Here is a 12,200-nt window from a genome sequence, read left to right on the forward strand (position 1 = left end):
AAAAATTTTTTATGGAACTCCGCTTTAACTATAAAACAATATAAAAAGCCGCGCCAGATATCAAAAACAAAAATGAATATAGTAGTTCAACAGTCCACAAATGGTATAAGTAATAGTGGATTTTAGATTGGTTCTCCAGCAGAGACAGAATCACTGTATTGATCAGAGGCTGATTTGCATGTAGAGATGTTTAGCTTTTCAATGCACCAGGTGACATGCATACAGTGTGTGAGATCCCACCACCGGAATTGTATATCAGCTTACCAGATAGCAAGCCTTTAGTGCAGTTGGCTATAGCCCAGCCACGGCCTTTGAATCCCCTGGGCTAAGATGTTTCAAAATTCCCAATCAAATGGCAGCCTTGAAGTTGAAGGTGGTGCGTGTTTGCGATTTAGGACGCCCCGCACCTCATCAATAACCACAGTAAAACGACAAGCGTAACCCAATCCGGTTCACATGCAGGCAGGAAGATAGAAAGGGACGCAATAGCGTGATATCGTAGGTATAACAGATTTATTAAAAAAGTAATGTACTTACACTTAAGCAGTATAAACACAGCATGTAAATAGGTAAAAAAAGCCGGCCGGCTTACGGAGCCCTCCTCCTAGGCGTGGTGACGTCACTGACGCTGCCTCCAGACGCGTTTCGTCCTATTGGACATTCTCAATGGGGGTAGGGCTAGCAGCAGTGTGTCACCTTATATAATAGCCACTCAATGCAAAGGGAGGTCCATAGAAACTGACCCCGCCATCTTTGTTGAGGGAAAAATTTTCCCATACAACCGCGCGCAATCTCGCGGCCAGGGAAGGGAGTGTAAGGCGTTCACCAACGTTTTGTAACGAGGATGAGATTACTCTCTCTACAGATTGATAATATAAATATAAAAATAATAATAATAAAAAAGTGTAGTCTTAATACCTACAGCATAAAGAGGACAGAGGAACCAAGGGAAAAAAACTATATGTCCGGCACAAGACAAGAATACCTTGGCTCACTGTGGCCATCTTGTGGACAAAGTTAAAAACTCTTTTAGAAAGAGATAAATTCGTTCCTGACAATACATGGTTTAAGAGGAATCAAGCCTCTAAACTAACATAAGGTTTTATATGGGTTTTATCGAATATGTTAATAGGAGATTCTCAGAATCTCATATAACATTTAATAAAGTCCTCATCCAAAATTCATTTAATTCATTTTATTAACCAAAATATATAAGGCTTTATAGTGTACTAAAGGCCATTGGGAAAATAATAATAATATAAAAAGTATATAAATATTATATGAAAAAAGAAAAAACCAGATCACAGGGCCTGTTGTGATACACACCCTATGGTCAGCGTGATCCAAGGGTCCTTAATGGCCCAAGGGTATAAATTTAAATAGTGTATATAAACTATTCTATTTTTAGTGCTAATTTAATTAATTAACTTATATGAGAGTGAATACACATGTATCGTGAAAAATTACATAAATGCTAGATCCACCCAGTTTATCAAAAAACTCAAGGGGGAAGGGCCAAAAAACGGCCAAAAACTCGTGCTAAAAATATATAATTAAATACATATAATGTGAGAATATTTTTATGTGAAAATTTTTTTTTGAGGCTATAGTACCTTCTTTGAACAGAATATGCGAATCCTATAGGAGCAAACTTTAAATCTAAATATTAAACCCAAAACGTAGATATAACCACAGTCTAGGATTTACTTAAAAATATTTTGCCTTAAAATCTTGACTTGAAAAACCGCGTCTGTTTCTATGGGACCCTATGCAAAGGTTCACATCAGGCGTTGTTAATAAAAGCATTCACGTCAGTTTCAATGTTCAGGCCATGGGGGCTATATGATTTCAAACGATGGATCCACTCCATTTCCATTTTAGAAATTTCCCTCACCAGATTGCTTCCCCTCCAATGTGCCTTATACTTGTCAATCCCAAGGAAAAGGGTATTGGAGGGGTCCCTATGATGTTTAAGCCTGTAGTGATTGGACACGGAGTGGTTCCTAAAGCCCGCTAGGATTTTTGTAATGTGTTCATTAACCCTTACTTGCATTGATCTCTTGGTCCGGCCTACGTATTGCAGCCCGCAAGGGCATTGGACCAAATATACCACCCCTGTAGATGCACAGGTGATGCATGGTGCAATTTTAAATTCTTTTGATGTGACTGTAGAAATGAATGATGTTACACATCTTTGGTGATTGCTACTAAGGGCACATACTCGGCACTTGTTGCATTTGTAGTAGCCTTTAAGCTGATCGAAAAAACCAATACCTCTAAGGGGAGGGTCAATAACGTTAATAGAGATCTTATTTCTAAGAGACTGCACCCCTTTAAAGATCACCTTGGGTTTTGGTGGTAAAATTTCCCTCAACACTGGATCACTCCTGGCGATATGCCAATGTTTGTGGATTAAATGTGAAATGGAACGGTGTTGGATGGAATATGAGGTAATGAAAGGTACACCATCCGAAAATTGACTACCCACACTCCGTTCTCTTTCTTGTAGAAGTTCACCTCTATCTAAAGTTGTGATCTGGTCTAAGGTTTCTCTCAAGGATCGCTCATTGTACCCTTTCTCCAAAAACCTCTCAGTTAGGACCCCCGCTTGATTTAAGAACTCTTGGTGGTCCGAACAATTGCGCCTTAACCTGAGGTATTGGCTCTTAGGAACCCCTTTTAGCCAAGGAGCATGATGACAGCTGTCAGTGGGGATAAAGGCATTGCGGTCAGTATCCTTGAAATAAGTGGAGGTGACAAAGGCACCATTTTTTATACTGATCTTCAAATCCAAATAATGAACACTAACTCGACTTGCCTCATGTTTTAATTCAATCCCCCTGGTGTTAGAGTTGAGATCAGAAATAAACTGATTGAGATCCTCATGTTCACCGGCCCATAGGAGGAGGATGTCATCGATGTACCTTGCCCATAGGGCCACTTGGGGTACATTTCTTAAAAAGATGACATCCTCCTCCCATTTGGCCATAAATAAATTGGCCAGACTAGGGGCATATTTTGCCCCCATAGCCACCCCCGTCTCCTGCTTGTAGAACTCATTGTCAAACCAAAAGTAGTTTGATCCGGCGGCATACTTTAGTAGAGCCATGATAAATTCTATCTGTTTAGTATTTAGGCCTGATTCTTTAGACAGAAAATACAGAACTGCCTCCATGCCTAAGGCATGGGGTATGATGGTATATAACGACTTCACGTCTATAGTTACCATCCACATATTTGGAATCACTGTGAAACTGGACAGGATGTTCATTATGTGTCTCGAGTCCTTGACATACGAAGGCATCCTTTTGACTAAAGGCTGTAAATAGAAGTCAATATATCTGCCCACCCGGGACGTGATTGAATCTATCCCACTAACAATGGGACATCCCGGGGGGCAGATTGGATCCTTGTGCAGTTTCGGGAGGTAATATATCGTGGGGGTTCGAGGCGCCTTGGGAATAAGAAACAATTTTTCCCTGATGGTAAGTATGCCTTCAAACAAACCCCTTTCTACAAGGATTTCCAAATCCCTTTTAAATTTGAGCTTTGGGTCCCCAGGGAGAATAGAGTAGGTGTTGGTGTCGTCAACAATTCACCTCCACCTTCACAGTACCATGATGCCCCTTCCCTGTCCGGTGCTTCCGCTGCCCCAAGTGGATCCTATAATTGGGGTTTTCACAGACCCGGCCAGGGCACCAAAAGATTGGTAGAAAGAGGAGAGGAAACAGAGGGGGGAGGAAACACAGGGTCCAAACGCCCCAAAACGTAGTGGGGAGGGGTATTTTTAACCTTAGTACCAAAACCCTGACAGACCCAGAAAAACTCTTATTAGATAAGGGGTTGAAATATGCACCCCCACAAAGTCTTAACAGGTTTGGTACGTATATGGACATACATAAATTTATTAGAAGGATCCATATCAAAAGGTACATGGCGGGAATTACTCCTACTGACCGACAGGTATCCAATGGCTATGTTCATTCAGGCCTTGCCAATTCTTCTTTGTTTAACCCTCCGGGTGGAATGGCACCATCTCTAAGAACATTTAGGGATGTCCTACTAAGGGACCTGGAGGTTATGGAAATTAAGAAGGCAAAACTTAATAAAGATCTACAGGAGGGATTAGATTCCCTTTGCAATAATAAAGATTTGATTATTCGACCAGCGGATAAGGGGGGGGGGTATTGTGGTGTTAGACAAAGTGGACTACATGAGGGAGATGCACAATATTGTTGACGACACCAACACCTACTCTATTCTCCCTGGGGACCCAAAGCTCAAATTTAAAAGGGATTTTGAAATCCTTGTAGAAAGGGGTTTGTTTGAAGGCATACTTACCATCAGGGAAAAATTGTTTCTTATTCCCAAGGCGCCTCGAACCCCCACGATATATTACCTCCCGAAACTGCACAAGGATCCAATCTGCCCCCCGGGACGTCCCATTGTTAGTGGGATAGATTCAATCACGTCCCGGGTGGGCAGATATATTGACTTCTATTTACAGCCTTTAGTCAAAAGGATGCCTTCGTATGTCAAGGACTCGAGACACATAATGAACATCCTGTCCAGTTTCACAGTGATTCCAAATATGTGGATGGTAACTATAGACGTGAAGTCGTTATATACCATCATACCCCATGCCTTAGGCATGGAGCCAGTTCTGTATTTTCTGTCTAAAGAATCAGGCCTAAATACTAAACAGATAGAATTTATCATGGCCAAATGGGAGGAGGATGTCATCTTTTTAAGAAATGTACCCCAAGTGGCCCTATGGGCAAGGTACATCGATGACATCCTCCTCCTATGGGCCGGTGAACATGAGGATCTCAATCAGTTTATTTCTGATCTCAACTCTAACACCAGGGGGATTGAATTAAAACATGAGGCAAGTCGAGTTAGTGTTCATTATTTGGATTTGAAGATCAGTATAAAAAATGGTGCCTTTGTCACCTCCACTTATTTCAAGGATACTGACCGCAATGCCTTTATCCCCACTGACAGCTGTCATCATGCTCATTGGCTAAAAGGGGTTCCTAAGAGCCAATACCTCAGGTTAAGGCGCAATTGTTCGGACCACCAAGAGTTCTTAAATCAAGCGGGGGTCCTAACTGAGAGGTTTTTGGAGAAAGGGTACAATGAGCGATCCTTGAGAGAAACCTTAGACCAGATCACAACTTTAGATAGAGGTGAACTTCTACAAGAAAGAGAACGGAGTGTGGGTAGTCAATTTTCGGATGGTGTACCTTTCATTACCTCATATTCCATCCAACACCGTTCCATTTCACATTTAATCCACAAACATTGGCATATCGCCAGGAGTGATCCAGTGTTGAGGGAAATTTTACCACCAAAACCCAAGGTGATCTTTAAAGGGGTGCAGTCTCTTAGAAATAAGATCTCTATTAACGTTATTGACCCTCCCCTTAGAGGTATTGGTTTTTTCGATCAGCTTAAAGGCTACTACAAATGCAACAAGTGCCGAGTATGTGCCCTTAGTAGCAATCACCAAAGATGTGTAACATCATTCATTTCTACAGTCACATCAAAAGAATTTAAAATTGCACCATGCATCACCTGTGCATCTACAGGGGTGGTATATTTGGTCCAATGCCCTTGCGGGCTGCAATACGTAGGCCGGACCAAGAGATCAATGCAAGTAAGGGTTAATGAACACATTACAAAAATCCTAGCGGGCTTTAGGAACCACTCCGTGTCCAATCACTACAGGCTTAAACATCATAGGGACCCCTCCAATACCCTTTTCCTTGGGATTGACAAGTATAAGGCACATTGGAGGGGAAGCAATCTGGTGAGGGAAATTTCTAAAATGGAAATGGAGTGGATCCATCGTTTGAAATCATATATCCCCCATGGCCTGAACATTGAAACTGACGTGAATGCTTTTATTAACAACGCCTGATGTGAACCTTTGCATAGGGTCCCATAGAAACAGACGCGGTTTTTCAAGTCAAGATTTTAAGGCAAAATATTTTTAAGTAAATCCTAGACTGTGGTTATATCTACGTTTTGGGTTTAATATTTAGATTTAAAGTTTGCTCCTATAGGATTCGCATATTCTGTTCAAAGAAGGTACTATAGCCTCAAAAAAAATTTTTCACATAAAAATATTCTCACATTATATGTATTTAATTATATATTTTTAGCACGAGTTTTTGGCCGTTTTTTGGCCCTTCCCCCTTGAGTTTTTTGATAAACTGGGTGGATCTAGCATTTATGTAATTTTTCACGATACATGTGTATTCACTCTCATATAAGTTAATTAATTAAATTAGCACTAAAAATAGAATAGTTTATATACACTATTTAAATTTATACCCTTGGGCCATTAAGGACCCTTGGTTCACGCTGACCATAGGGTGTGTATCACAACAGGCCCTGTGATCTGTTTTTTTCTTTTTTCATATAATATTTATATACTTTTTATATTATTATTATTTTCCCAATGGCCTTTAGTACACTATAAAGCCTTATATATTTTGGTTAATAAAATGAATTAAATGAATTTTGGATGAGGACTTTATTAAATGTTATATGAGATTCTGAGAATCTCCTATTAACATATTCGATAAAACCCATATAAAACCTTATGTTAGTTTAGAGGCTTGATTCCTCTTAAACCATGTATTGTCAGGAACGAATTTATCTCTTTCTAAAAGAGTTTTTAACTTTGTCCACAAGATGGCCACAGTGAGCCAAGGGATTCTTGTCTTGTGCCGGACATATAGTTTTTTTCCCTTGGTTCCTCTGTCCTCTTTATGCTGTAGGTATTAAGACTACACTTTTTTATTATTATTATTTTTATATTTATATTATCAATCTGTAGAGAGAGTAATCTCATCCTCGTTACAAAACGTTGGTGAACGCCTTACACTCCCTTCCCTGGCCGCGAGATTGCGCGCGGTTGTATGGGAAAATTTTTCCCTCAACAAAGATGGCGGGGTCAGTTTCTATGGACCTCCCTTTGCATTGAGTGGCTATTATATAAGGTGACACACTGCTGCTAGCCCTACCCCCATTGAGAATGTCCAATAGGACGAAACGCGTCTGGAGGCAGCGTCAGTGACGTCACCACGCCTAGGAGGAGGGCTCCGTAAGCCGGCCGGCTTTTTTTACCTATTTACATGCTGTGTTTATACTGCTTAAGTGTAAGTACATTACTTTTTTAATAAATCTGTTATACCTACGATATCACGCTATTGCGTCCCTTTCTATCTTCCTGCCTGCATGTGAACCGGATTGGGTTACGCTTGTCGTTTTACTGTGGTTATTGATGAGGTGCGGGGCGTCCTAAATCGCAAACACGCACCACCTTCAACTTCAAGGCTGCCATTTGATTGGGAATTTTGAAACATCTTAGCCCAGGGGATTCAAAGGCCGTGGCTGGGCTATAGCCAACTGCACTAAAGGCTTGCTATCTGGTAAGCTGATATACAATTCCGGTGGTGGGATCTCACACACTGTATGCATGTCACCTGGTGCATTGAAAAGCTAAACATCTCTACATGCAAATCAGCCTCTGATCAATACAGTGATTCTGTCTCTGCTGGAGAACCAATCTAAAATCCACTATTACTTATACCATTTGTGGACTGTTGAACTACTATATTCATTTTTGTTTTTGATATCTGGCGCGGCTTTTTATATTGTTTTATTTTTCTTGTCATCACACGCTAGCCGCTGCCTGAATTTACTGTGTTGTGATAGCGCGGTTTTTTGGTGTATATTTGCTTTTTTGATATTATTACTGCTGCTTCACTTATTAGTCTGGTTTTACTGACTATATTTACAATGGACATTTTTGAATTTCGTGCCAAAAAATTGCTCAACACCGAGGGTGTATTTGAGTCCTATAAAGAGGACGAGGGTGATTTAAATGGCCTATTTACAAGGTTGAAAAATGTCCTTGTTTCTGAAAACCATACCAAATGGGATATCGCTTATTTGGAGTCCTATATGAAATTAGGTATGGTACCCAGAAGTCTTAGGTGGGAGGTACCTCCCCAGAAGGGTGACCTTGACTTTGACGGGTGGTTTAAGTATTTTAACACTGCAGGAATTTAGTTTCTTAAATTTTTGGTTGACAAAAAAATCACTAAACTAGGGAGTCTGGATGATGAGATTAAGACCCTAAAAATCAAACTAGACCCCCTGAAAGAAAGTGAAGAATATAAAGATAAATCTGCCAATCTTCTTAACCTTTTAGAGAAAGAAGATAGGGACCAAAAAAACAAAAAGAAAAAGAAGTTCAACAGGGATCTGGAGGACTATCAAAATGGTCTTGTCTTCAATTGGCAGAAAAAACTCCTTGAAGAAATGAACAAACAGGCCCCTTTAGAGATGGAGGTTTCAAACCCCGCTCCGGGGGAGCAACCAGTCACTATCCCGGGACCTAGGAAAAATCTACAACATCTAAAAGGTAGCTCAAGCAGAGCGTCCCCAAGGAGAGGTAATGGACAGTTTAAAGGCCCAGCTGTAAAAAACCATAACCGTCCACAGGGTGCTTTCAGGCCTTTTCCGGGTTCTCAAAACCTAGGGGGTTCCCAACAAGGATCCTCGGGTTACCAATATCCCCCAAATAGGGTACCCCCAAATTATTATCATAATATGACGTCTAGACCTTTAGGGTCAAGACCTCAATCAAGGGGGTGGCAGACAGGGGCTCCTGTGGACAGGGGCCACTATTTGGATAACACCGATAACTGGCGCCAGGGCCCAATAGGAGAACCTGAATATCCTTCTCCGGCTTATTTTCAACCGGAGTCTGGATTGGGTTGGGATTACAACATACCCGTTTCTAATGCCTTTTTTCCACTGAGAGACAGGGAGGGACCAGAAAGATATCAGGCCCCTGATACTTCCACTTACAATGTGCCAGCTGAGGGAGCTTGGTACGCACCTCCACCTTCACAGTACCATGATGCCCCTTCCCTGTCCGGTGCTTCCGCTGCCCCAAGTGGATCCTATAATTGGGGTTTTCACAGACCCGGCCAGGGCACCAAAAGATTGGTAGAAAGAGGAGAGGAAACAGAGGGGGGAGGAAACACAGGGTCCAAACGCCCCAAAACGTAGTGGGGAGGGGTATTTTTAACCTTAGTACCAAAACCCTGACAGACCCAGAAAAACTCTTATTAGATAAGGGGTTGAAATATGCACCCCCACAAAGTCTTAACAGGTTTGGTACGTATATGGACATACATAAATTTATTAGAAGGATCCATATCAAAAGGTACATGGCGGGAATTACTCCTACTGACCGACAGGTATCCAATGGCTATGTTCATTCAGGCCTTGCCAATTCTTCTTTGTTTAACCCTCCGGGTGGAATGGCACCATCTCTAAGAACATTTAGGGATGTCCTACTAAGGGACCTGGAGGTTATGGAAATTAAGAAGGCAAAACTTAATAAAGATCTACAGGAGGGATTAGATTCCCTTTGCAATAATAAAGATTTGATTATTCGACCAGCCGATAAGGGGGGGGGGGGTATTGTGGTGTTAGACAAAGTGGACTACATGAGGGAGATGCACAATATTGTTGACGACACCAACACCTACTCTATTCTCCCTGGGGACCCAAAGCTCAAATTTAAAAGGGATTTGGAAATCCTTGTAGAAAGGGGTTTGTTTGAAGGCATACTTACCATCAGGGAAAAATTGTTTCTTATTCCCAAGGCGCCTCGAACCCCCACGATATATTACCTCCCGAAACTGCACAAGGATCCAATCTGCCCCCCGGGACGTCCCATTGTTAGTGGGATAGATTCAATCACGTCCCGGGTGGGCAGATATATTGACTTCTATTTACAGCCTTTAGTCAAAAGGATGCCTTCGTATGTCAAGGACTCGAGACACATAATGAACATCCTGTCCAGTTTCACAGTGATTCCAAATATGTGGATGGTAACTATAGACGTGAAGTCGTTATATACCATCATACCCCATGCCTTAGGCATGGAGGCAGTTCTGTATTTTCTGTCTAAAGAATCAGGCCTAAATACTAAACAGATAGAATTTATCATGGCTCTACTAAAGTATGCCGCCGGATCAAACTACTTTTGGTTTGACAATGAGTTCTACAAGCAGGAGACGGGGGTGGCTATGGGGGCAAAATATGCCCCTAGTCTGGCCAATTTATTTATGGCCAAATGGGAGGAGGATGTCATCTTTTTAAGAAATGTACCCCAAGTGGCCCTATGGGCAAGGTACATCGATGACATCCTCCTCCTATGGGCCGGTGAACATGAGGATCTCAATCAGTTTATTTCTGATCTCAACTCTAACACCAGGGGGATTGAATTAAAACATGAGGCAAGTCGAGTTAGTGTTCATTATTTGGATTTGAAGATCAGTATAAAAAATGGTGCCTTTGTCACCTCCACTTATTTCAAGGATACTGACCGCAATGCCTTTATCCCCACTGACAGCTGTCATCATGCTCCTTGGCTAAAAGGGGTTCCTAAGAGCCAATACCTCAGGTTAAGGCGCAATTGTTCGGACCACCAAGAGTTCTTAAATCAAGCGGGGGTCCTAACTGAGAGGTTTTTGGAGAAAGGGTACAATGAGCGATCCTTGAGAGAAACCTTAGACCAGATCACAACTTTAGATAGAGGTGAACTTCTACAAGAAAGAGAACGGAGTGTGGGTAGTCAATTTTCGGATGGTGTACCTTTCATTACCTCATATTCCATCCAACACCGTTCCATTTCACATTTAATCCACAAACATTGGCATATCGCCAGGAGTAATCCAGTGTTGAGGGAAATTTTACCACCAAAACCCAAGGTGATCTTTAAAGGGGTGCAGTCTCTTAGAAATAAGATCTCTATTAACGTTATTGACCCTCCCCTTAGAGGTATTGGTTTTTTCGATCAGCTTAAAGGCTACTACAAATGCAACAAGTGCCGAGTATGTGCCCTTAGTAGCAATCACCAAAGATGTGTAACATCATTCATTTCTACAGTCACATCAAAAGAATTTAAAATTGCACCATGCATCACCTGTGCATCTACAGGGGTGGTATATTTGGTCCAATGCCCTTGCGGGCTGCAATACGTAGGCCGGACCAAGAGATCAATGCAAGTAAGGGTTAATGAACACATTACAAAAATCCTAGCGGGCTTTAGGAACCACTCCGTGTCCAATCACTACAGGCTTAAACATCATAGGGACCCCTCCAATACCCTTTTCCTTGGGATTGACAAGTATAAGGCACATTGGAGGGGAAGCAATCTGGTGAGGGAAATTTCTAAAATGGAAATGGGGTGGATCCATCGTTTGAAATCATATAGCCCCCATGGCCTGAACATTGAAACTGACGTGAATGCTTTTATTAACAACGCCTGATGTGAACCTTTGCATAGGGTCCCATAGAAACAGACGCGGTTTTTCAAGTCAAGATTTTAAGGCAAAATATTTTTAAGTAAATCCTAGACTGTGGTTATATCTACGTTTTGGGTTTAATATTTAGATTTAAAGTTTGCTCCTATAGGATTCGCATATTCTGTTCAAAGAAGGTACTATAGCCTCAAAAAAAATTTTTCACATAAAAATATTCTCACATTATATGTATTTAATTATATATTTTTAGCACAAGTTTTTGGCCGTTTTTTGGCCCTTCCCCCTTGAGTTTTTTGATAAACTGGGTGGATCTAGCATTTATGTAATTTTTCACGATACATGTGTATTCACTCTCATATAAGTTAATTAATTAAATTAGCACTAAAAATAGAATAGTTTATATACACTATTTAAATTTATACCCTTGGGCCATTAAGGACCCTTGGATCACGCTGACCATAGGGTGTGTATCACAACAGGCCCTGTGATCTGGTTTTTTCTTTTTTCATATAATATTTATATACTTTTTATATTATTATTATTTTCCCAATGGCCTTTAGTACACTATAAAGCCTTATATATTTTGGTTAATAAAATGAATTAAATGAATTTTGGATGAGGACTTTATTAAATGTTATATGAGATTCTGAGAATCTCCTATTAACATATTCGATAAAACCCATATAAAACCTTATGTTAGTTTAGAGGCTTGATTCCTCTTAAACCATGTATTGTCAGGAACGAATTTATCTCTTTCTAAAAGAGTTTTTAACTTTGTCCACAAGATGGCCACAGTGAGCCAAGGGATTCTTGTCTTGTGCCGGACATATAGTTTTTTTC

The sequence above is a fragment of the Rana temporaria genome, chromosome 5 (assembly GCF_905171775.1).
Source record: "Rana temporaria chromosome 5, aRanTem1.1, whole genome shotgun sequence".
NCBI lineage: Eukaryota > Metazoa > Chordata > Amphibia > Anura > Ranidae > Rana > Rana temporaria.